The 27,671-nt window shown below is 37.9% G+C and overlaps 1 long non-coding RNA gene across 2 annotated transcripts; it reads right to left on the reverse strand.

Annotated features, from left to right (window-relative positions):
- Positions 1-666: 666 nt before the first annotated feature.
- Positions 667-27,618, reverse strand: LOC125960824 (uncharacterized). Of its 2 annotated transcripts, XR_007470888.1 has the most exons (3): positions 27,505-27,618; positions 3,268-3,345; positions 667-976 (listed from the first exon to the last, which is right to left on the reverse strand). It is a non-coding gene; the product is annotated as an uncharacterized LOC125960824 (long non-coding RNA). The 2 variants fall into 2 exon arrangements; XR_007470887.1 differs by lacking the exon at positions 27,505-27,618 and having other exon boundaries at positions 3,268-4,380.
- Positions 27,619-27,671: the final 53 nt, after the last annotated feature.

Here is a 27,671-nt window from a genome sequence, read left to right on the forward strand (position 1 = left end):
AGTTGGATTTTCCTTAAAAATACAGGGGCAGCATTCTGAAATTGGTACCCGCCTCCCACTTTTATATGGGACTGAGCCTACATGATAATACAGTAGGTGAAATTCCATAAATGTCCCAAGGTCTCTGTAAGTTAACTCAGATATCCTATACTCAAATGCCTACAGAGGCCAAGAAGTAACTGAGTGAAGCACGTGAGTATAAGAAAACATACAGCACTAGCATGATATTAAATGGCAGTTGGTCCTCAGTATTCGTGTCAGGGAATAACAGGTATTAGCTAATGGGCCAGCTAATTCACCACTCTGGCTAAGTAGTGAATAAAGGCCCAGTGGCAAAAGCATTCCTCTTTTTTTTTCCCCAAGAGAAACCTCACATCTGGACTTTTATGTAAATTTCCCAGTTTTTCAATATTAAGAATTAATTCAATTCCTTTTTAAAAATTGCCTGGGCCAAACACACCTCTGTCAGTTTTAGACCAATCAGCCTATCAACGGCATCTTTTATGGTCCAGCCTCATAACTGAAAAAACACCCGTAAACTCAGATTACACAGAACAGTGAGCAATCACTCATGCTAAATTTCTGTGGCTTAATCTTTAACAGAGCAAAGAATTTTCTGGAGTTTAGGTATCCTAAAGTGCATGATGAAAGAAAAAAAAATAGACATTTTACCATTTTATCTATTATAAGCTTAATAGTTAATATTCATATACATTTTATATATTCATGTAACATATGTACAGATATAAAATTTCAATTTAACACTTTGAAACAGTAGTTTCTCAGAAAAATTAAGCCATCATTTATATCCTAAGTAGATCATGCTGTCACTTCTAACTACTACTACAGCAAATAATTCTTACATCACTTCATTGGGTTGATTTTTAACGGTTGACCATTAAAACAATCCTTTTAGAAAAGTTCTGTTGTCTGAATGCCATCAGTGTCTTGTTTCTCAGATTAGCAATTTTATACTCTAGAGAAGAAATGTAAACAGATGGATATTTTAATATTAAAAGATCATAGTATTTGTCAAATTTACCCTGTATAATTTACATTGCTGTTTTGTTCATAAAAAGAGAAAGCCCTGGCATTTATTAATAGCAGGTAATAGGAACAGAACTGTTGGTCTCAAACAGTTTTTCCCAATGACAGCTTTAGGCAGTAGAGAAAACTCTAGAAAAATCTACACCCTATGCTTGCTTTCCTATATGCTCATTCTCATTTCCCAATGGAAAAAGAGTTGCAGATAACAATGAAGTAGCACTCAATGGGAAAGTTGGGGGAGATTATGTATGCATCTATTTCTGCAATTCTAGTATGACTTATTTATTATTTAAACAATGTGTACATATTCTGAAGTCTAAATATTGTAAAATTCCATGCTAAAACACTATTGATGCAAACATATAGTACTGCATGTTGTTAGTTAATCAAAACCCCTATTGAAGCTTAATTGAGCATGGAATGGAAGAACAGCAACTTTGGAAAACCATAACCAACCTAAAAGAATACTGATGAAGCAATGATAACAAAAGTGTCCTTCCTGAAAATTGTGGGAATTTCCGCCAACCATTTATGTGCATATGCTATAGCTTTGCATGCACCCTATCTTCCTAGAAGAACACTGCATTAGTCCTCACTAAATTCTAACAAATCACTAATTTTAGCTTATGAATATCAGAACCTCATAACCCTCGATAACTCAGCAGGTTTCAAGTAGGCCTTAGTTTTATGTGAAAAAGAACGTCATTAAAATTGGCTAAGATAATGCTTATAAGAACCAGGGACGGGCTTCCCTGGTGTCGCAGTGGTTGAGAGCCCGCCTGCCAATGCAGGGGACGCGGGTTTGTGCCCCGGTCTGGGAGGATCCCACATGCCGCGGAGCGGCTGGGCCCGTGAGCCATGGCCACTGAGCCTGCGCGTCCGGAGCCTGTGCTCTGCAACGGGAGAGGCCACAGCAGTGAGAGGCCCGCGTACCACAAAAAAAAAAAAAAAAAAAAGAACCAGGGACCATACTTCTGAGAATGACTTCATGGCCTGCCTAACAACGTACAATGTGCAGAGAGATCATCTGTTCATCTCCCTTATATGTTGGAGGCCCTCGTGGAGGGGCCCAGATTAGCTTTTACATGAGGCCTATTTTACCAGCTGCCACTGGTTACTGGCTACCATATTAGCCCAGACCAACATCTCCTCACATCTAAAGAACCTAATAGCTACTGGCAATGAAAGTTACCAGCCCCTACATTAGTAGCTAGCACCTCTAATGGTGTGCAAAATTAATCAAAGGAACCTAAGAGCTCACAGTTCAGGCATACAAAAAAGCATTGGGCAGCCATTCAGGATCTAGTCTTAGACACATCTCTGCACCATCTCTGAGGCCTTGAACTTTCTTTGAATTGTACCAGACCCAAGGACACCACCTGCCATATTCAGAATAGCACCTGCCAACTGCAACCTTATGGGTCTCAGAGTTTCCCCTTGTAACTCTGCAACCATTTTGGACCCCAACTAATCTTTATTTAACAAGCACCTGTACTTCTTGCCAGCTCCAATTATAATTCTTGATAAACAATTCATGTAATTAATGTACCGTTGCTGTTTTCGCCTTTAAAAGCCTCCTCCGCTTTGTATAATAGTTCAAGTGCTTTTTGAATCTGTGTCTCCTGGGCTGCAGTCCTAACAAGCCCCAAATACAAAGTGGGGGAGTCTTATAAAGGCCCCAAATAAGCACCTTTTAATTTCAATTAGGTCTCCATTTCTGAAATTTTGGTTAACATAGCTATTTTCAATATTTCAAAAAACCTAAAGGAAATCATGCATTTCCTTGTAATATTGTGGCATTGACCACATTTCTTACTTTTAGTCTGGAATTATGCCAACTCAATGAAGAAGTACCAGTATTCTCCAAGAGATCTGAAGTTTAGAATGACAGTTTTATATCTTTGATTTATAAAACATGTAAACTCCTCCTCACTTCCATGTCTTTGCTCATTTTGATTCACTCAACTGTAATCTTTTAATTCTTCCTTTTCAAATCCTCCCCATTTTTAAAGGATAGGCTCAAGATCCCACTAGTGCAGTCCTCAGAGATCTCCCATTACTCTTAAACTCTCCAACACTCGTTATTATCCTAATTTCTTAACATGTGCTAATCCTAATCCCAAACGCTGTATTCTTGTCTTCTCCATCACTTTTGAATCAGCATTGCATGAATGCAATGTTATCAACTGAGTAGATACTCAACAAACGAATAAAACTCACTTTTTGAATGAAACTGATTTGAATTTGTAGGACAGTTGACTGAAGTTCATCTATTTAATTTACATAATTTGTGGTGTCCTTAAAAAAAACCTGAGGTTAAGCAGAAGTTTACACACTTGATTTTTATCTCTCTAACCTTTTTATTATGAACTTATTCATACATGGAGACAAATTTAAGAAAATTACAATGAATATCTGTATACTCTCCACCCAGATGAAACAATTTTTATGATTTTACCATATTTATTTCATCACTCACCAATGAACTATCTATACATATTTTATACTGTCGCTGAATCATTTAAAAATAAATTGCAGGTATCATAACACTTACCTCTTAAATATTGGGTTGGCCAAAAAGTTCGTTCGGGTTTTTCCGTAAGATGTTACCCAATGTAAATTAATAATTAATTCACTTATGTCATTCAATACCCAGTTCTTATTCAATTTTTCCCCATTGTCCCAAGAATATCTCTTCTATTTGTTTTTTTCCTAAACGGGATCCAATAAAGTTGTATGCATTGCATTTGTTTGTTATATCTTGTAGAGGAGAAAATGGTTTTCCATGTTTTGGGGTAGTGTGCCCTGGGTCCCGTCAATCTCTTTACATGCTTTTATTTATTTATTTATTTATTTTGCGGTACATGGGCCTCTCACTGTTGTGGCCTCTCAAGTTGCGGAGCACAGGCTCTGGATGCGCAGGCTCAGTGGTCATGGCTCACGGGCCCAGCCGCTCCGCGGCATGTGGGATCTTCCCGGACCGGGGCACAAACCCGCGTCCCCTGCATCAGCAGGCGGACTCTCAACCACTGCGCCACCAGGGAAGCCCTCTTTACATGCTTTTAATCTAAAAGAGTCCTCCCTCTTTCTTTCTTTCTTTTTTTCTGACATCTTTATTGGAGTATAATTGCTTTACAATGTTGTGTTAGTCTCTGCTGTATAACAAAGTGAATCAGCTATACGCCGTACGTATATCCCCATATCCCCACACTCTTGGGTCTCCCTCCTACACTCCTTATCCCACCCCTCTAGGTGGTCGCAAAGCATCAAGCAGATTTCCCTGTGCTATGCAGCTGCTTCCCACTAACTACCTATTTTACATTTGGTAGTGTATATACGTCAGTGTTACTCTCTCACTTCGTGCCAGCTTACCCTTCCCCGTCCCCATGTCCTCAAGTCCATTCCCTACGTCTGTGTCTTTACTCCTGTCCTGCCACTAGGTTCATCAGAACCTTTTTTCTTTTTTTTTAGATTCCATATATATGTGTTAGCACACAGTATTTTCTTTGTCTTTCTGACTTACTTCACTGTGTATGACAGTCTCTAGGTCCATCCACCTGACTACAAAAAACTAAATTTCGTTTCTTTTTATGGCTGAGTAATATTCCATTGTATATATGTGCCACATCTTCTTTATCCATTCATCTGTTGATGGACACTTAGGTTACTTCCATGCCCTGGCTATTGTAAACAGAGCTGCAATGAATATTGTGCTATATGGGTATATGCCCAATGGTGGGATTGCTGGGTCCTACGGTAGTTCTATTTTTAGTTTTTTGAGGAACCTCTGTACTGTTCTCCATAGTGGCTGTATCAATTTACATTCCCACCAACAGTGCAAGAGGGTTCCCTTTTCTTCACACCCTCTCCAGCATTTATTGTTTGTAGATTTTTTTGATGATGGCCATTCTGACTGGTGTGAGGTGATACCTCATTGTAGTTTTGATATGCATTTCTCTAATGATTAGTGATGTTGAGCATCCTTTCATGTGTTTGTGGGCAATCTGTATATCTTCTTTGGAGAAATGTCTATTTAGGTCTTCTGCCAGACTTCTGCCTATGTTGTCCTCTAAGAGTTTTATAGTATCTGGCCTTACATGTAGGTGTTTAATCCATTCTGAATTTATTTTTGTATATGGTGTTAGGGAGTGATCTAATCTCATACTTTTACATATAGCTGTCCAGTTTTCCCAGCACCACTTATTGAAGAGGAGGTCTTTTCTCCATTGTATATCCTTGCCTCCTTTGTCATAGATTAGTTGACCATATGTGCATGGGTTTATCTCTGGGCTTTCTATCCTGTTCCATTGATCCATATTTCTGCTTTTGTGCCAGTACCATACTGTCTTGATTACTGTTGCTTTGTAGTAGAGTCTGAAGTCCAGGAGCCTGATTCCTCCAGCTCCGTGTTTCTTTCTCAAGATTGCTTTGGCTATTCAGGGTCTTTTCTGTTTCCATACAAATTGTGCAATTTTTTGTTCTGTGAAAAATGCCATTGGTAGTTTGATAGGGATTGCATTGAATCTGTAGATTGCTTTGGGTAGTACTGTCATTTTTACAATATTGATTCTTCCAATCCAAGAACATGGTATATCTCTCCATTTGTGTGTATCATCTTTAATTTCTTTCATCAGTGTCTTATAGTTTTCTGCATACAGGTCTTTTGTCTCCTTAGGTAGGTTTTTTATTCTTTTTGTTGCAAGGGTAAACGGGAGTGTTCCCTTAATTTCTCTTTCAGATTTTTCATCATTAGTGTATAGGAATGCAAGAGATTTCTGTGCATTAACTTTGTATCCTGTTACTTTACCAGATTCATTGATTAGCTCTAGTAGGTTTCTAGTGGCATCTTTAGGATTCTCTACATATAGTATCATGTCATCTGCAAACAGTGACAGTTTTACTTCTTCTTTTCCAATTTGTATTCCTTTTATTTCTTTTTCTTCTCTGATTGCCGTGGCTAGGACTTCGAAAACTACGTTAAATAATAGCAGTAGGAGTGGACATACTTGTCTTGTTCCTGATCTTACAGGAAATGCTTTCAGTTTTTCACCACTGAGAATGATGTTTGCTGTGGGTTTGTCATATATGGCCTTTATTTTGTTGAGGTAGGTTCCCTCTGCCCACTTTCTGGAGAGTTTTTTATCATAAATGGGCGTTGAATTTTGTCAAAAGCTTTTTCTGCATCTATCTAGATGATCATATGGTTTTTATTCTTCAATTTGTTAATATGGTGTATCACATTGATTGATTTGCATATTAAAGAATCCTTGCATCCCTGGGATAAATTCCACTTGATCATGGTGTATGATCCTTTTAATGTGTTGTTTGATGGTTTGTTAGTATTTTGTTGAGGACTTTTGCATCTATATTCATCAGTGATATTGGCCTGTAATTTTCTTTTTTGTAGTATCTTTGCCTGGTTTTGGTATCAGGGTGATTGTGGCCTTGTAGAATGAGTTTGGGAGTGTCCCTTCCTCTGCAATTTTTTGGAAGAGTTTGAGAAGCATGGGTGTTAGCTCTTCTCTAAATGTTTGATAGAATTCACCTGTGCAGCCATCTGGTCCTGGACTTTTGTTTGTTGCAAGATTTTTAATCACAGTTTCAATTTCATTACTTGTGATTGGTCTGTTCATACTTTCTATTTCTTCCTGGTTCAGTCTCGGAAGTTTATACCTTTCTAAGAATTTGTCCATTTCTTTCAGGTTGTCCATTTTATTGGCATAGAGTTGCTTGTAGTAGTCTCTTAGGATGCTATTTTTTTTGTGTGTTGTCTGTTGTAACTTCTTTTTCATTTCCAATTTTATTGATTTGAGTTGTCTCCGTCTTTTTCTTTTTCTTTTTTTTTTTTTTTTGCGGTACGTGGGCCTCTCACTGTTGTGGCCTCTTCTGTTGCGGAGCACAGGCTCTGGATGTGCAGGCCCAGCGGCCATGGCTCACGGGTCCAGCTGCTCCGTGGCATGTGGATCTTCCCAGACCAGGGCACGAACCCGTGTCCCCTGCATCGGCAGGCAGACTCAACCACTGCGCCACCAGGAAAGCCCTCCCTCTTTTTCTTGATGAGTCTGGCTAATGGTTTATCAATTTTGTTCTCAAAGAAACAGCTTTTAGTTTTATTGATCTTTGCTATTGTTTTCTTTGTTTCTATTTCATTTATTTCTGCTCTGGTCTTTATAATTTCTTTCCTTCTGCTAACTTTGGCTTTTGTTTGTTCTTCTTTCTCTAGTTCCTTTAGCTGTAAGGTTAGATTGTTATTTGAGATTTTTCTTGTTTCTTGAGGTAGGCTTGTATAGCTATGAACTTCCCTCTTAGAACTGCTTTTGCTGCATACCATAGGTTTTGGGTTGTTGTGTTTTCATTGTCATTTGACTCTAGGTATCTTTTGATTTCCTCTTTGATTTGTTCAGTGATCTCTTGGCTATTTAGTAGCATATTGTTTAGCCTCCATGTGTTTGTATTTTTTACAGTTTTTTTCCTATAATTGATACCTAGTCTCATAGTATTGTGGTCAGAAAAGATACTTGATATGATTTTAATGTTCTTAAATTCACCAAGGCTTGATTTGTGACCCAAGATATGATCAATCCTGGAGAATGTTCCATGTTCACTTGAGAAGAAAGTGTATTCTGTTGTTTCTGGATGGAATGCCCTATAAATATCAGTTAAGTCCATCTTGTTTAATGTGTCATTTAAAGCTTGTGTTTCCTTATTTATTTTCATTTTGGATGATCTGTCCATTGGTGGAACTGTGGTGTTAAAGTCCCCTACTATGATTGTGTTATTGTCAATTTCCCCTTTTATGGCTGTTAGCATTTGCCTTATGTATTGAGGTGCTCCTATGTTGGCTGCATAAATATTTACAATTGTTATATCTTCTTCTTGGATTTATCCCTTGATCATTATGTAGTGTCCTTCTTTGTCTCTTGTAACAGTCTTTATTTTAAAGTCTACTTTGTCTGATATGAGGATTGCTACTCCAGCTTTCTTTTGATTTTCATTTGCATGGTGTATCTTTTTCCATCCCCTCACTTTCAGTCTGTATGTGTCCATAGGTGTGAAGTGGGTCTCTTGTAGACAGCATATATACGGGTCTTGGTTTTGTATCCATTCAACCAGTCTATGTCTTTTGGTGGGAGCATTTAATCCATTTACATTTAAGGTAATTATTGATATGTATGTTCCTACGACCATTTTCTTAATTGTTTTGGGTTTGTTATTGTAGGTCTTTTCCTTCTCTTGTGTTTCCTGCCTACAAAAGTTCCTTTAGCATTTGTTGTAAAGCTGGTTTGGTGGTGCTTTACCTTTTGCTTACCTGTAAAGGTTTTAATTTCTCCATTGAATCTGAATGAGATCCTTGCTGGGTAGAGTAATCTTGGTTGTAGGTTTTTCTCTTTCATCACTTGAAATATGTCCTGCCACTCCCTACTGGCTTACAGAGTTTCTGCTGAAAAATCAGCTGTTAACCTTACGGGGATTCCCTTGTATGTTATTTGTTGCTTTTCCCTTGCTGCTTTTAATATTTTTTCTTTTTATTTAATTTTTGATAGTTGGAATAATATGTGTCTTGGCGTGTTTCTCTTTGGGTTTTTCCAGTATGGTACTTTCTGTGCTTCCTGGACTTGACTGACTATTTCCTTTCCCATGTTAGGGAAGTTTTCAACTATAATCTCTTCAAATATTTTCCCAGACCCTTTTTCTCTTCTTCTTCTGGGACCCTTATAATTTGAATGTTGGTGTGTTTAATGCTGTCCCAGAGTTCTCTGAGACTGTCCTCAATTCTTGTCATTCTTTTTTCTTTATTCTGCTCCCTGGCAGTTATTTCCACCATTTTATCTTCCAGCTCACTTATCCATTCTTCTGTCTCAGTTATTCTGCTATTCATTCCTTCTAGAGTATTTTTAGTTTCAGTAATTGTGTTGTTCATCACTGGTTGTTTACTCCTTAGTTCTTCTAGATCCTTGTTAAATGTTTCTTGTATTTTCTCCATACTGTGTTCAAGATTTTGGATCATCTTTACTATCATTACTCTGAATTCTTTTTCAGGTAGGTTGCCTATTGCATCTTCATTTATTTGGTCTTGTAGGTTTTTACCTTGTTCCTTCATCTGTAACATATTTTTTTGTCATTTCTTGTTTTTTTCTTTTTTTTGATGGGCGGTACTGTATTCCTGTCTTACCGGTTGTTTGGCCTAAGACGTCTAGCCCTGGAGTTTGCAGGCAGTTGGATAGAGCTGAGTCTTGGTGCTGAGATGAGGACCTCCAGGATGCCTCAGTCCAATTAATATTCCCTGGGGTCTGAAGTTCTCTGTTAGTCCAGCACTTTGGACTCAGAGCTCCCACCACAGGAGCTCGGGCCCAGCCTCCATCCTAGGAACCAAGATCTCACAAGCTTTGTGGCGCAGTAAAAAAGAAAGAAAGAAAGAAAAAAGGAAGAGCAAAATATCAAAGAATAAAAAAGGAAATAAAATTAGAAAGATAAAGAATATATTAGTAAGAGTAAAACTATAATGGAAACAACCAGTTGCTGGGGGTTCTTCCCATCCCCTTAGGTGTTTGTGGTCCCCCACAGTGCCTGGTAGGTGCCTTAGTTGTGAGGAGATGCGAATTCTGCGTCCTCCTAGTATGCCATCTTGACTCCCTCCCTCTTTCTTTATTTCATCGACTTTTAAAAGAGATAGGGAGTTGTAGAAACAGTTTTAACAACGTTAAATAGTTCTGTAAGAGAGACATTTTTCAGTTTCATATGATTACAGAAAAAGAAATTCCTGTTCTGAGATTCTGAGATTTTGAAATTTAACCTGATCATTGGTTGACACAGTTTCAAATAAAATAGCTACTGAAGGGAAAAGAGAAAACTGTGAATTTACAAGATAATAATTGGGTTCCAGCAATCACTAGTCAGGACTCCTTGAGGAAGTTATTTAGCTGCTATGAGGTTCATTTTCTACTACATAAGAAGGAGATCGTATCTACTTTGTAAAGTAAGGATTACTATGAGATAATTATGCAAATGCCTAGCATAGCATAGAAGCTTAATAAATGCCGGTTCCTTTCCCCTAAGTTCCTATTTTTTGTCTAAGAATGGGGTATTTCAAGATTGGTAAACTTCTTATGTATGATTCTTTCTTTGAATATTTTGTTGCCAAGTGAATTGCAAAAGAAAGTCCAGACTGGAGTTTTACACTACATTTTACCTTGCTTTGCTTCTGAGTTATATTTTGAAAGTAATATGTGTGAACCCTCGTTTTGAGTTTCTTATGTAAAATGATTTCTAAAAAGTACTTCTAAAAACAATTTAAGACAAAAGCGTTACTATTCTAAATTAACATTTTAATCTAAATATGTTTTAAATTTTGTTTAGATAGTATTTATGCCTGAATTATAAATTTAAAATATGACATTTAAAAAATAACAAATTATGGGACTTCCTTGGCTGCACAGTGGTTAAGAATCCGCCTGCTGGGCTTCCCTGGTGGAGCAGTGGTTGAGAGCCCACCTGCCGATGCAGGGGACACGGGTTCATGCCCCGGTCCGGGAAGATCCCACATGCCGCGGAGCGGCTGGGCCCGTGAGCCATGGCCACTGAGCCTGCGTGTCCGGAGCCTGTGTTCCGCAACGGGAGAGGCCACCACGGTGAGAGGCCCACGTATCGCAAAAAATATATATATATATGTACATTCTTTTATGACATTATTATGAAACTATTATTAGAATTCCAGAATTGACCTGTATAATTAATGAACAATGACCTTTATTTGGTGTTAACCTTGCCAGCGGCCATGGCTCACAGGCCCAGCCTCTCCGCGGCATGTGGGATCCTCCCAGATGTACTTACTGTAGGGTGATTATTTTATAAAGCAAAACACTTTGTGAACTTTAATTGCTACATGAATATTCACATGTTTGTTCATATTTAGATGACTGTATTTGGTTTATTTGTGATTAATCATCATCATACAGGACAACATACAATAAAGAAAGTGAGATTTTTAGACACAATTGTTAATGTTTTTTACAAAATACTTCATTGAGTAGGACAAACAGCTGATTGGCCTCAGGAAATTTAATCTCCTTATATTAAGCTGAAGTGAGTAAAAGCAGACCGAGCATTGAAAATGCTATGAGATTACAGAGAAGAACAACATCAATTAAAGCAATGTGCTTTCATAATTTCCCAACATTACAAGAGAACTCTCCACCAACTAGAAGCTAGTAATCAGAAATAAGAGAACTATTCTTAAGCAAATTTCCTACCAATTAGCCATGGGAACCCTCTTCTCCAGTCCTGCTGGTTTGCTCACTGTGGAACCCTTCCCCCTCCTCTCTCAGCTCTGCCCATTCAAGCCACAAGGATCTTGATCTGTCTCTTGTATGATAGTAATGTTTCTGTGTCCTGAAATTTAACACTTAATTATATACTGTTTTTTTCTAGTCTCTAATTGTTTTAGGTGTGTTTTGTATTCTCTTCTCAACTAGATTGTAGCCCCTGAGGCTACAACAACGTGTCTTATTTCTTTGTTAATGCTTTTTATGCTAAACATGGTAGGCATGAAATAATGTCTTGCTGGAAAATCTAAAAAGAGCCATTGATTTTGTACAACTGTGGCCAGAGCTCAAAGCAAAAAAACTTCATGTCTGTGTGGGGTAGAAAGGATACTCGCTGGGCCCTGATGTTTTCAAATTCATTCAGATTGCCCTGGTTACAGTAAACATAAATCTACTCAAGTTGACTGAGCTAGTTTGGTATCTGCAATAAACAGACAAGATGATTTCATGGAACCCAACTGCACACTGGTGATTAAGACTGCACGAGACTGAACCTGGGAATTGGAAGGTCAGAAACCAGTCAGCGTCTTTTTCTTAAAACCAGCATGGTCTTTCTTCCATTTCTCCAGTCAGCTGCTTCTATCTCACTGTGTATCTGTAGGTCAGTTTCCCTTGCCTGAATGTGCCTTAGCATGGCTACTCCAATATCAACCTTCCATGGTTTTACAAGTCCAGGACCCATGAGTAACTGACCCAGCTTTCACATCCCATTTCCAAATTTCAGACAGAAAAACTATGATTGGCCTGTAATGTGTCAGATATTAAACCCTGGCCCAGTCAGCTGTCACCTGGATAGCAAGAGTCAAGTGGTTTGATATCCATTCTCAGCAGGGTTGTGGGAACAACTCTCAAAGAAGAGGAAAGGTAGAAAGCAGGCAACTTGGTTGATGCAACTACTACAGTTAAAATCTATAGGAAATTGCAACAAAAGCTTTTATGGATGTCTTCCCAGCTCATAACTCCCTTTTACTGAAAACTTACGTCTTGCCCACTGGAGTAGTCCCCTAGTGGACTATTTGCACTGAACACATTTGTACTAAATGACACTGTACTTCTGGCCAGTTGACCAAACCAGAGTGATCATTCTTCCCAAGCCAGGCTAAACTGATTTTCTCCCAGGAAATTTTCTTTGAGGCCAAGAAATTGCCCATCAGGCTAGGCTGGTCTTTCGAGAGGAAAGGCTGTCACCTCAGAACTGTTTTAGGACCATCCTTCCCCATTCTGTGCACAGGGAAGGAAAGAGAACCAGTCTGCTGTGAGGGAAGAATGAAGCAGACAGCCTTAAAGAGGCGCGGCTGAGACAGGAGAGCAAGTTCTGCCACGTTCTTCAAGGCTGAATAGTTTCTGATTCCAGAAGCCCAACTGCTTTACTACCCTTGAGTTCTTTGAGACATCTCCACATTCTTTTTTGCTTAAGTTAGCTTGAGTTGGTTTCTGTTATTTGCAACCAAATAGTTGAGATATCGAGATTAAGAGTCTTTCCTACACTTGTCCACCGAGACAAGTCAGTTGTGTTAAGATGCCAATATTTTGTTACCGTGAAAAGCTTCTAAATTTATCTTGTAGACTCACATATCTATGTGGCCATAACATTTGTGACTCATGAGGATTAAATAGTATGGGAGGGCTCCGTTAACTGATTCTCAGTTGGGTGTTATATGATTTTTTGAAAGAGAACAATTTGTGAAGAAAAATTGGCCTTGAAATTTTTATCATTTATATATATCTGCTATTGTAACTGATGCTTGTTACAGTTTTCAAAGCACATTTATATATATCCTGTCGTTTGACATTTACAACAATCCTCTGGGGAAGGATTAATTACATCATTCCTATTTCATAAATGAAGAAACTGAGCCTCACAGAGATCAGTTCGTTGTCATTAATCTAGGAAGGAAACAACACAGACTCAGAATCAGTGTTTATTAATATTTCTGACCCACATTTGATCTTTGTCTTCTTATAGAATGTTCTTCCCCCCTTAAAAAACTTGCTTTTCTATTGAAGTATAAAATGGGTACAGAAAAGTGCACAAATCATACGGGTACAGTTCAATGAGAAATCACAAAGCAAACACACCATGTAATACCAATAGGGCATGAAATTGGATATGACATTTCTGTCCTCTCCCAATCACTATTCCCTCCTTCTTCCCAAAAGGAAATCACACTTCTGACTTTCAATACCATACATGTGCCTGTTTTCAAACTTTATATAAATGAAATTGTGCGGTATGAATACTTTTGTGTTCAACTTCCTTTACATAAATGAGATTCATCTATTTTATTGTAACAGTAGTTCATTCATTTCTATTCCTGTATGGTATTCCATTGTATGAATATACCACAATTTATGTATCCATTCTATTATCTACAGATACTTGAATTGTTTTCAGTTTGGGGCTGTCATGAATGATGCTGATAGAAGCATTCATGAGAATATCTTTTAGAGCACAACATGCATGCTCTATTGAGTAAATACCCAAGGAATGAAAGTGCTGGGTCAAAAGTTCAGATTTAATAGCTACTGCTAGGCATTTTTGCAGTGTGGGTGTATTAATTTACACCCTCACCCCACTGGTGTAGGAAAAATTTAGCTGCTCCTTATTCTCATCAATACTTGGTATTTTCCGTTTTTTATTTTAACTCTTCTGGTGAGTGCATAATGGTGTGTGTGTGTGTGTGTGTGTGTGTGTGTGTGTGTGTGTGTGTGTGTATCTCATTGTGTTTTAAATTTGCTTTTCCTTGATAACTCCTGAGCTTGAGCACATTTTTATGTTCACTGGTCATTTGGATATCCTCTTTTTTGAAGGGCCTGTTCAAGTTTTTGTCCATTTTTCTATCTCTTTGTAAGAATTCTTTATGTAGTCTGAATAATATGCATTAACTTTTGTAATATGCATTGCAAATATCTTCTGCCCTTATGTGGTTTGCATTTTCAGTCCTGAATTTTATTTTTTATAAATTTATTTATTTTATTTTATTATTTATTTTTGGCTGCGGTGGGTCTTCGTTGCTGCGTGCAGGCTTTCCCTAGCTGTGGCGAGCGGGGGCTACTCTTCGTTGTGGTGCATGGCCTTAGCTGCTCCGCAGCATGTGGAATCTTCCCGGACCAGCGCTCGAACCGTGTCCCCTGCATTGGCAGGCAGATTCTCAACCACTGCGCCACCAGGGAAGCCCTCAGTCTTGAATTTTTGACATCAAAGAAATTATAGCATCTTATTTGCATTTTTTTGCTTCAGTAAAAAATGTAATTATTTTAATTATTTGGGATAAAATCCAATGAAACAAGATATTCAAATGGCACTTCTCTCTTCATTTTTGGCCAGGCTCCCAAAGCTGAGATCAACACAACGGGTAACCAGTACTCCCAAGTCACTCTGGACCTGCTAAGTGTGTAAATACTCTGTCTTTCATGAACTCACCATTGACCTTGACAGTATAAGGAGATTGAGGTAGAGAAGATGGGAAGGTGAGGATTTCTTTGGAAAGGGCTTTCTCTTCCCCCCACCTTCACATGGGGTCAGGGAGAAGTGTGTTCCCCCCTCACTTCAAGCCAAATGAGAAGTACCTCAAGGAGACCTCCCAGAACTTGTCTCCAGGAGTCTCAGGAAGAAGGACTTGGGTCTGATCCTTGCCAATGTGAAGGCTGCAGACACAGCTGAAGCTTCACTTGTTTGCAGGGCCATACTGGGTGTTAAATGGCCTTTCACATACAGGAGGCAAAGGGTAGTATGTTTCAGGGAATAAAGTGGAATCCACAAAAAGCACTGGCCTGTGATCATCTGAAAAGGAATCTTGTCTTCTTGCTCCCCAATTGGGAAAGAAACCACCGGAAGTCCAGATTTGAGGGAGTTATCAAAAGCTGACAGCCAGAGAAGTGCTGTCTGCAACAAGGAGCTATAATCAGAATATGTGGAAGCAGACGGTATACTTCTGGGAAAAAATTTGGAGAGAAAGTGTCATCTTTGGAGAAAAAGTGTCATCTTTGGATAGTCTTCATACCCAGAGGGCACTGACACCAGATGACACAGTACCAGGTATACAAAACTGTTTCCCTTTCCCCCTAATCACTTTTTCCCCTGGCGCAGGGTGGCAGAGGTCAGAAACAGCCCACAGAAGTGGGGGAGGTATTTTGGGAGGAAAGAAGCAGCTGACAAGGCCATCTCCCCGACCTCAGGCTCTGAGGCCTGAAGCAGGCCTGCGCTAGAGAAGCAAAGAAGATTCAGCTTTGAACAAATCTGGAATTTTGAAATTGCCCTCAACAGAACTGAAGTTACAAGATTAAAAGCTTGAACTGGACTCTTCTACAAATTCTCTTCTCAGCTGTTTCTACTCTGAAGCTTAATTCATCTACTGAGTTTTCAACTTATATTTTTTAATTATTATTATTATTATTTTTTCTGGTACGCGGGCCTCTCACTGTTGTGGCCTCTCCCGTTGCGGAGCACAGTCTCCGGACGCGCAGGCTCAGCGTCCATGGCTCACGGGCCCAGCCGCTCTGCAGCATATGGGATCCTCCCGGACCGGGGCACGAACCCGTGTCCCCTGCATCGGCAGGCGGACTCTCAACCACTGCACCACCAGGGAAGCCCTATTTTTTAAAATTTTTATTCAATTTATTTAAACTAAAAAAAAAGTTCACCCATTTCTTCCACTCCCTACCCTTCACCTCTTGCAACCACCAATCTGTTCTCAGTAGTTATGAGCCTGCTTTGTTTTTTGATTCCACATATAAGAGAGATTATGCAGTATTTGTCTTTCTCTGTCTGACATATTTCACTTAGCATAATGCCCTCGAGATCCATCCATGTTATCAAAAATGGCATTCTTTTTATGGCTGAGTAATATTCCATTGCATATGTGTACCCAATTTCTTGACCCATTCATCCATCAATGGACACTTAGGTTGTTTCCATATCTTGGCTATTGTATATAATGCTGCAATGAAAATGGATGTGTATATATCTTTTTGAATTAGTGTTTTTGTTTTTCTCAGATAAATATATAGAAATGGAATTGTTGGATAATACGGTAGTTCTATTTTTAATTTTTTGAGGAACTTCCATACTGTTTTCCACAGTGGTTGCACCAATTTACATTCCTATCAATGGTGCATGAGGTTTCCCTTTGCTCCACATCTGTGCCAACATTTGTTATTTCTTGTCTTTTTGATAATAGCCATTCTAACAGGTGTGATATCTCATTGTGGTTTTTATCTGCATTTCCCTGATGATTAATGTTGTTGAGCATTTTTTCATGTACCTGTTGGCCATCTGTAGGTCTTCGTTGGAAAAATGTCTATTCAGATGTTCTGCCCATTTTTAAAGTAGACTGTTTGGTTTTTTGCTATTGATTTGTATGAGTTCTTTGTGTATTTTTGATATTAGCCCCTTATCATATATATGATTTACAAATATTTTCTCCCATTTAGTAGGTTGCCTTTTCATTTTTCTATTGGTTTATTTGCTGTGCAAAAGCTTTTTGGTTTAATGTAGTCCCAACTGGTTTATTTTTGCTTTTATTGCTTTTGCTTTGGGTGTTAGATTTTAAAAATCATTGCCAAGACCTATGTCAAGGAGTTTGCTACCTATGTTTTCTCCTAGGAGTTTTACGGCTTCAGGCTCTTACTTTCAAATTTTTAATCTATTTTCATTTAGTTTTGGGGTATAGTGTAAGATAGTGGTCCAGTTTCATTCTTTTGCATTTGGCTGTCCAATTTTCCCCGTACCATTTGTTGAAGACACTATCCTTTCACCATTGTATATTCTTGGCTCATCTGTTGTAAATTAATTGACCACAAATGTGTGGGTTTAATTCTGGGGTCTCCATTCTGTTCCACTGATCTGTGTGTCTGTTTTTATGCCGATGCCATACTGCTTTAATTACTATAGTTTTGTAATATAGTTTGAAATCAGGGTCCATGATGCCTCCAGCTTTGTCCTTCTTTCTCAAGATTGCTTTGGCTATTCAGGGTCTTTTGTGGTTCTGTACAAATTTTAGGATTGTTCTATCTCTGTGAAAAATGCCACTGGAATTCTGTTAGAGGTTGTCTCGAATCTGCATATTGCTTTGAGTAGTAATGGACATTTTAACAATATTAATTCTTCTAATCCATGAGCATGGAATATCTTTCTGTTTGTGTCTTCTTCAATTCCTTTCATTAATGTCTTGCAGTTTTAAAATACACATTTTTCACCTCCTTGGGTAAACTTATTCCAAGGTATTGTATTATTTTGATGCAATTGTAAATGAGATTGTTTTCTTAATTCCTTCTGATAGTTTGTTATTAGTGTAAAGAAACACAACAGATTTTTGTGTATCACTTTTGTATCCTGGGACTTCCCTGGTGGCGCAGTGGTTAAGAACTTGCCTGCCAACACAGGGGACATGGGTTCGGTCCCTGGTCCGTGAATATCCCACATGCTGTGGAGCAAATAAACCCATGTGCCACAACTACTGAGCCCACGTGCCACAACTACTGAAGCCTGCATGCCCTAGAGCCCACACGCTGCAACTACTGAGCCCATGTGCCACAACTACTGAAGCCCGCATACTCTAGGGCCCATGTGCCGCAGCTACTGAGCCTGCATGCTGCAACTACTGAAGTCTGCGCAACTAGAGCCTGTGCTCCACAACAAGGGAAGCCACCACAATGAGAAGCCCGCACACCACAACGAAGAGTAGCCGCCACTTGCTGCAACTAGAGAAAGCCCACGTGCTGCAAGGAAGACCCAACGCAGCCAAAAAAAAAATTTGTATCCTGCAACTTTACCTAAGTTATTAGTTATAACAGTTTTTCGATGGAGTCTAGGTCTATATAGTCTTTCTATATATAACATCATGTCATCTGCAAATAGTGAAAGTTTTACTTCTTCCTTTCCAATTTGGATGCTTTTTATTTCTTTTTCTCACCTAATTGCTCTGGCTAGGGCTTACTATGTTGAATAAAATCATAGAGAGTGGATATCCTTGTCTTGTTCCTGACCTTAGAGGAAATGCTTTCAGCCTTTCACCATTGAGTATAATGTCAACTGTCAACTCTCTGATCTTGGACTTTTGTTTGCTGGAAGGTTTTTGATTATTGATTCAAGCTCCTTGCTAGTAATTGATCTGTTCAGATTTTATATTTCATAATGATTCCTTCTTGGTAGATTGTATATTTCTAGAAATTTATACATTTCTTCTAGGTTGTTATATATGGCCATTATTTTGTTGCAGTAAATTCCCTCTATATGCACTTTGTTGAGAGTTTTTAATCATAAATGGATGTTGAATTTTGTCAACTGCTTCTTCTGCATCTATGGAGATGATGACATGATTTTTATTTTTCATTGTGCTAATGAGGTATATCACATGGACTGATGTGTGGATGTTGAACCATCCTAGCAATCCCTGGAATAAATCCCACTGGATCATGGTGTATTACCCTTTTAATGCATTGTTTAATTTGGTTTGCTAATATTTTGTTGAGGATTTTTACATCTATGTTCACCAGAGATATTGGCCTGTAATTTTCTTTTTTAATAGTATCCTTGTCTGGCTTTGGTATCAGGGGAATGCTGGCCTCATAAAATGTGTTTGGAGGATTTTCCCCCTCTTCTATTTTTTGGAGGAGTTTGAGAAGAATTGGTGTTAATCCTTCTTTGAATCTTTGGTAGAATTCACCAGTGAAGCTCTCTGGTCATGGACTTTTGCTTGCTGGAAGGCTTTTGATTACTGATTCAAGCTCCTTGCTAGTAATTGATCTGTTCAGATTTTATATTTCATAATGATTCCTTCTTGGTAGACTGTATGTTTCTAGAAATTTACACATTTCTTCTAGGTTGTCCAATTTGTTGGCATGTACTTTTTAATAGTATTTTATTATGATCCTTTATATTTCTGTGTTATCTGTTGTAATATCTCTTCTTTCATTTCTGATTTTATTTATTTGAATCCTCTCTCTTTTTTTTTTCTTGGTGAGTCAACCTGAAGGTTTAGCAATTTTGTTTATCATTTCAAAGAACCAGCTTGTAGTTTCATTGATCTCTTTGTCTTTTTAGTTTCTGCTTCATTTATTTCTGCTCTAATCTTTATGTCTTTCCTTCTACTAACTTTTGGCTTCATTTGTTCTTGTTTTTCTAGTTCCTTGAGGTGTGAAGTTATGTTGTTTACTTGAGGCTTTTCTTATTTCTTGAGGTATGCATTCATCACTAAGAACTTCTCTCTTAAAAGTGTTTTGCTGCATTCCATACATTTTGGTATGTTACATTTCCATTTTCAGTTGTCTCAAGGTATTTTTTAAATGTTTCTCTTCTTTGACCAATTAGCAATTCAGTAGCATGTTGTTTAACCTACACACATTTGTGAATTTTCCAGTTTTCTTTGTGTAATTAATTTCTAGTTTCATACCATTGTTGGAAAAGATTCTTGATATCATTTCAATTCTCTTATAAAGCCTTGATTTGTGACCTAATACATGGTCTATCTTGGAAAATATTCCATATTGCACTTGAGAATAACGTGTATTCTGTTGCTTTTGGATGGAATGTTTTGTAAATATTTGTTGTCACTCTGTTCTACCATGTTTCTTAAGGCCGATGCTTCCTTATTGACTTTCTGTCTAGGTGATCTGTCCATTGATGTAAGTGGTATATTAAAGTCCCCTACTATTATTGTATTGCTATTTCTCCATTTAGGCCTGTTAATATTTACTTTAATATTTAGGTACACCTATGTTGGGTGCATAAACATTTACAAATGTTATATCCTCTTGTTGGATTAACCCCTTTATTATTATCATTATGTAATACGCTTTTCTTGGTCTCTCATTACAGTTTTTGTTTTAAAGTCTGCTTTGCCTGATACATGGGTAGCTACTCCAGCTTTCTTCTGGTTTTCATTTGCATGGAATATCTTTTTTCATGCCTTCACTTTCAGTCTGTATGTGTCCTTACATCTAAAGTGTGTCTCTTGTAGGTAGAATACAGATGGATCTTGTTTTTTTTTAATCCATTCAGCCACTCTGTCTTTTGATTGGAGAATTTAGTCCACTTAAATTTAAAGTAACTATTGATAGCTATGTGCTTATTGCCATACTGTTATTATTTTCTAGCTCTCTTTGTAGTTCCTCTCTGTTCCTTTCTTCTTCTTTTGTTCTCTTCCTTTGTGGTTTGATGACTTTCTTTGGCGGTATGCTTATATTCTTTTCTTTTTATCTTTGTGTACTTACTATAGGTTTTTGCTTTGTGGTTACCATCAGGGTTACATATAACAGCTTATGTCTATAACAGTCTATTTTAAGTTGATAACAACTTAAGGTTGATCTCATTCTATAGCTCAACACTTTTATTCTTTCCCCACCCATGTTTTATGTTTTTGATGTCACGTTTTACATCTTTTTATCTTGTATATCCCTTAACTGTTGTTATGGTTGTTTTTACTACTTTTGTCTTTTAACCTTTATATTAGCTTTTTAAGTAATTAACACACTACCTTGATTATATATTTACTTTTCCAATGAGATTTACTCTTTCATATGTGTTCTTATTTCTAATTAGCACCCTTTCTTTTCATCTTAAAGAAGACCCTTTAACACTTCTTGTTAGACCAGTTTAGTGGTGATAAACTCCTTTAGCTCTTGCTTATCTGGAGAACTCTTTATTTCTCCTTCAGTTCTGATGATAACTTTGCTGGGTAGTGTATTCTGATGCTTAATTTGTCCACTGAGTTTTCAACTTTAATTATTAAAATTTTCATCTCTAGAAATTCTGTTTGGCTCTTTATCATATCTGCTTAACCTTTTTTATAGTCTTTTGTTCCTTGCTTGTATTTTCAAGCCACTCTTATTTCTTTAAACACATTAAACACAGTACTTTTATGTTGGGCCTGACAATTGCAATTTCTGAAGTCTTTGCAGATCTGATTCTTCTGTTTTGTTTCTGCTAGTTCTAGCTTTGAGTGCCTTATTTCCTTGCATTGTTAAATTTTTTTTTTTTTTTTTTTTTTTTCACTGAGAGCTGAATCATTGGCCTTGGCATTTCATCTGTGGAATTTCTTTGAGGTCCAGGTTGAAATTGCAGTCCTCCTGCCTGTTGCCTGGGGGAACCACCAACCTGAGACCACTTCAAGTTCAATGATCATTTGAGGTTTTCAAACCGCACAGGGGGCAGGCTTTTGGAATGAAAATCCACTTGGAGATCAGCTTGTGTTATAAATGCTCAGGGGAAATTTTTCTGTCTCATTTTTCTATCTCATTGTCTTCAACTAGGATCAAGTTCAAGATGCAAGTTTCTTGCTGTCTACTCCTGAGTGATACGTTCATTTTTCCTTGGGATTTTTGGGGTCCTGGTTTTATGCAGATCTCCTAGTAGACGCTCTAAAGGCCCTAACCTTTATCTCCTGTCCCCCAAACTCTGTGCAGCCATCAGAGTGGAATCTCAAGGTCACCAGAGTTCTTCAGAAACTTTAGGGCTAATCCAACTTTGGTGCTCACTTTACCTCTTTGAATTCCTGCTTTAACTTCATTTTAGGCCTTAATAGTTCTCCTTGCACCATGCCAGTCAGCAACACATTTTCAATATTTTTTTCAATAACTTATTCCAGGTAAAACCACAAGTGAGGGTTTACCAAACCTCTTACAGACTCTTGGCTGCTCACCAAAACTGTGTCACTTTTCTCCTGGACATACATACTTCTGGAAATCTGGACAAGACACCCTCATGTTTGAAAGAGACGAAAGGACTTGTTATCTGGGGAGTAACTGGATATAAGTCTGAGTTTTCACCCGGGCAGGGACGTTTAACTAAAACGGGTGGTGATGAATAGGGTCACTTTCATACTTGTACACTGCTGAGCTCAGCTTCTATCTAAAACTTATCATACACTCTTTACAATTAGGTGACTAGCTAGAGATGCCTTTAACATTTCTAAAGAAACATTAAGAAAGTAGTGGGAGTGCTTCTCAGCTATTGAAGTAATCCTGCAGAGGAGTAAGTTTGAGAACTCAGTGAAATGTAGCACCCATTGACATATATTTAATACAAGTAAAAGTTTGCAGCAGTGAGGCCAAACCAGCCAAAAACAACAGAGACCATCAGGCTTGGAGTGTTTGGTGACTGCAACTTCTCTAGCATTCACAGTCCTTCTCAGCTTCACAGGTAACCACGAGGTGGAGGTTTGCCAAAACTCCTACAGCCTCTGTGGGAGAGAATGACTGGCTCTTTTCAAAGCTGTTATCACTTTGCTCCTAGACCATGTTTCCTAGCCTCCTTTACAGATGGATGTGGTCTGAGTTTTGGCTGACAGAATGTCAATGTGGGCAGAAGTGATATGCAGCACTTTCAGACTGGCCCATGAAACCCTCCTGCATAGTTGCCGGTGAGCAATAGCTTTTGGCCGGGTGTATTTGCCCCTGCTTTTCCCCAGTGGAAGTAGCCTGTGTCGTCGCTTTCCATATGCTGAAACTCTTTGCTCGACCACTTGTGAACACTGCATAACATAGAATTCCAGTGATCCGTCCACCCTACTGGTATCTTATTTTAATTCTGGTTATTTATCTCATTCTCTTTCCTATTGTTCTATGTTTAAAATTGACTGTATAAACCATGTACTTCTAAAACCAAAATCAAAAACCTACGTGACCTTTCTCTTCTGCCACTGGAAGCAAAGGACCAGAAGATGGCAGATCATGAGATGGAAGATATCAGAGAGTCTGAGTTCTTATGTGGAAGATCATTCACCAAACACCAATTGGACATTGACTGAGAGAGGAATTAACTTTCTATTGAATTGTCATTGAAATTTTAGTTTTTCTATTACTACGACTATTATATTAACAAATGCAACCCATGTCACCCTGAAATCCCGGCAAAATTACCTAATATGGTTGTAAAATCTGCCTTTAGCAAGCCAGGTCATCTGTATCTAGCAACTGGGATTTGGATATAATGTCTGTCACTAGTTTCATCATGCTACATTGTCCACAGAGTTATGACAATGACTAAGCATCACAAACAGCACAGTCTCATTGCAGCTAGGTAACAATGATCAGTCCATGGGCTTGTGTATCATTTATCTGAGGCATAGGAGGGCTCACCAGTTACACATCCTGATAGAAAATGTTTTTCTACATGTATCCTGAAAAATCTGGAGGTCCTGTATGCATGGGCCTTTGTGTGGTATCACAGTCATATTTGAAACCCTGAAGATAATGTTGATCTTTACCCCAGTGAGGTAGGAATTTTATACAATGTTTTCTCACATTGTAGGAATCGGTATTTGGTAGAAAATAACAGAAGCCAATTCTAGCTAACTCAAGCAAAAAATAAAACAAAACAAATTATATAGGATACTTCACATACTTAAAAAAAAAAAGGGATACTATACATACTTAAAAAAAAAAAGTTTTCTGGTGAACCATACTTAATAAACTGGCAAAAACTACTAAGAAGGTTAGGCCAGATGAGAACTCCAAGACCACAATATACGCTAGTTACATGTCTTAAAATATCACCCTATGGATTACTTATTAACTAAAATAGGGAAAAGCCACTTTTACAAAGGAGGGATCTGAAAGACTTAATTTAGTGACCTAACTTAATATTGCTAATAATGGGACAAACTGATATGACGTGTCTCCTGAAGTGATACAATGAGAGGATACATTATATCCTCTGTGTAGTATACTTATAAAAATATTTAACCCAAAACTAATCAGGGGGAAACAGTCAGACAATTCCAGATTGTGGGATTACTTGCTTGTAATCTTCAAAATGATTAGTGTCACAAAAGACCAAAGAATGTAGAAGACTTTTCTAAATTAAAGCAGACTAGAAAAACATGAACCTTGACTAAATCCTACCTTGAAAAAAAAAAAAAACAAAACTGTTTTACAGGGCATTTGGGGAACAATTTTAAAATCTGTATATATATTGGATAGTACACTGTATCAATGTTAAATTTCTAGAGTGAGATAATAATATTGTGGTTTTATAGCTGAATGTCCATGTTCTTAGGATATGTATACTAAGTATTTAGGGATACAGTTCCATGATATCTATAACTTACTTTCAAGTCATTTAGCAAAAAATAAATATAAGTAGGTAGATAGATAGACAAAGAGAGAGCAACCAAATGTCACAAAAGTTAATGATAGATGAATCTAGGTGAAGGGTATATGGCTGCTCATTGCACTATTTTTTCAACCTTTCGTAGGTTTGCTATTTTTCAAAATAAAAACTTTGGAAAGTTTTTAAAAATCTGTAATGCCTCTGAATTGTGCCTAGGAATTTACAGTAAAGGTTTGGGTAATATTATACTGGGATGGGTCTGTGGGCAACTACCACATTAAATGTTTATGTTAGTCTCTGACAAAACTCATGTACCTTTTTGTAGATATAATTAAATTTTCTAAATGAGAGAGAGAAAGAATATTACCAAAGATCACGTAGCTCACTCATGGCAAAGCTGGGATATAAACTCATGCTCAAACTCTTTTCCTCTATGGACAGCAAATAAGCCAGAGTCTTGTTATGGTCTGAAATCAAATAACATACTTCTCGATTTTGCAGAAGGCCAGTCTTGAAAGTAATTTCTAAATAATTCTTAAATGCTAAAGATAGTCACAGAATAAAAGGAAAAGAACGCTTTAAAAATGCTGTTCTACTGAGCCAAGCTTGAGAATATGTTTGGGATTTATAAGAGGATTTGAGGAATTTAATAAAACTATTATTTAAAAACAAGAGAACAAGAGGTTCTTTGATATGGATTTAAGAAGAGTTTAGGAAGAGTTAGGAATGACCCACTTCCAGATAGTCTAATTAATATGTTGGATTTGTGGGAGGAAATTAATTGCTAAAGTAGAGCAATATTCTGAAAAATAAGATGATTTTATAAACATCACTGTCTTATAGTAATATGACCTTTGTGTTTTCTCCCAGCCTTTCAAAATTCTGTTCTCAGACCACATCTCCTCTTTGCCCCTTTTCAATACTCTTACCTGCTCACCTTCCTTTAACCAATAACTCACTGCAAATGTCTCCTAAAATCTATATCTTTGGTCTTAGCCTCTTTCTAGGCTCCACAAGTACATTTTTAGCTGCCTCTGGAATTATGCTAAGGCATCCAGTTAAATCGCAAACTCAAAACAAATTCATCATTCCCCCTTAAAATCTGGCCCTCCTTCTAACTTCTCTATTCCTGTTCCTGACATCATCTTCCCAGATACCTACTTTAAACCTTGGAATGTTTTTTTTTGTTGTTGTTTGTTTGCTTCTAATTCTGCCTTCTCCTCTGCTCTATAGACACAGTCATTTTCAAAAGTCTATGTATTCCCCTTCCACAGTGCCACTCATGTCTGCCGCATCTGTTCTCTTCTTGTTATGCATTCTAATTATCTCTAACCCAGAGTTTCTCAAGTGGGATACTACTGACATTTTGGACAGGATAACTCTTTGCTGTGCAGGATAACACTTTGCTGATGTTAAGCAGCATCCCTGGCCTTCAACCACTAGATGCCAATAGCACCCCCTCACTTATGAGTATCAAATATGTCTCCAGACGTTTTCAAATGTCCCCTGAGAGGCAAAATCACTCCCAATTGAGAACCACTGCTCTAACCAGAATGATTGCCTTCTGTTTGAAACATCTTCTATTAGAAACATCTTCCCATCTACTAGGAGTCCTACCACCCATTCATTCTAGATGTTGCTACTGGTTTACTCTTCTTAAGCTTTAGCTCTGATCGTATTATTTCCCTGCCCATAAACTTTTAGTGGTTCCCTACTGCCTACAGAATAGTGCGTGAATACCTCAGCTTAGCATTTAAGCCTCCCTACTATATGGTCTTAACCTACATTTTAATTGTATTTCCCACTGTTACTCTCTGTAGTCCTTGTTTCAGCTTTGTGACCTCTAAAACTTTGCTTATGGGAGTTACTCATTCATTGTTTATTCATTAAAATAACATTTATAGAACAACTATTAAGTATTAGGTATTATATTGGGCACTGAAGCTATAAAGTGAGACACAGCCCCATCCCTCACAGAGTTAGCACGGAGAGGCAGATTAACAGTGGCCTGCACAGCGGTTGCTGTGGGCTGCCTAGCCTTCCCTTCTACTTCTGCCAGCCACAGAGCCTCTCTCTGTTGTGGGGGGATGCTCTCCATGAGGTTCAGGCAGGGCTGATTTGTCATTCACAACTTTAGAGATGAGGAAACTGAGGCTTTAAAAAGTTGATGAGGAAATTTAGACTTGGGGGAAGTTCGATGTGATTTCCAATTGACTGGTACAAGGTCACACTGCTGGTGAGTCACTGAGCCAGGATTTGAAGGCAAGTGTTTTAACTCCAGAGTTCACATCCTTGACCACCACGCTACACTGATTCTCCATTACTTAAAGAAAACAGAATTAATGTCATGATTGAAATCTACCAAACATCAATATCTCAGCTGCCAGAAAGCTCAGCCCATGTTTGTGTTAGGGAAATATAATCAAAACAAATCTTTCTTCAATTCAAAAGCTCTCCACAAGGGTAGGAAAAAAAAGGGAAATTTTTTTTTTTTGAATAAGATTAAACCAGAACATGATATGCCACACAGGTAACCTGCTAAAGGGATTACAAAGACGGAAGGGAATCTCCCTCTTTTATACAGCTAAGTGGACACAAATCATTCAATACTTAGGTAGCTTTTACAATTTACAGTCAGGTGACAAATTAGACCCATCTTTTCCCAAAAAACCCATCTTCCAGGAGATTGGAATTATTTTCCTTGATGATTACACTTCAAAGAGATGGCTCCCAGGTCCTTGAGGAAACATTCCTGAGTTGTGAGACTGGCCAGAGGCTTACGTAGCCATTACAAAGATTTACATACATTTGACAAGGACAGAGAAAGAAATTCAGAAAGTAAATGGAGAAGGGGAAAATCTCTCTGCTTATTTTCAGAGGGGAGAAAATCTGTATTTGCCCTTATACTTATTCCAGCACTTAAGATCAGTCAGTATTCTCAGAGATTAACTCTATACACTATATTTTCACTCCATTTATTTATATTCAATTTTATATTGCCTTGTACATTTTTTGAAGTCATTTTCTTAGACCGATATATAAACTCACAGTTAAATATTATATATTCTCTTTATATAAACTCACAATTCCTCTGCCAAGAAGAAGATTCAGTAAATCTTGTGAAATGATTGACAGCTTTCAGCTTCAAGCACCTGGGAGCAACTGTGAAGCTGCTGCAGTTCAATGCACTGATCCCCAGACCAGTGTCAGGCAGGAGCCATGTGCTGGGGACCAAAGACAATAGATGAGTC

Source organism: Orcinus orca, chromosome 13 (genome assembly GCF_937001465.1).
Source record: "Orcinus orca chromosome 13, mOrcOrc1.1, whole genome shotgun sequence".
Lineage (NCBI taxonomy): Eukaryota > Metazoa > Chordata > Mammalia > Artiodactyla > Delphinidae > Orcinus > Orcinus orca.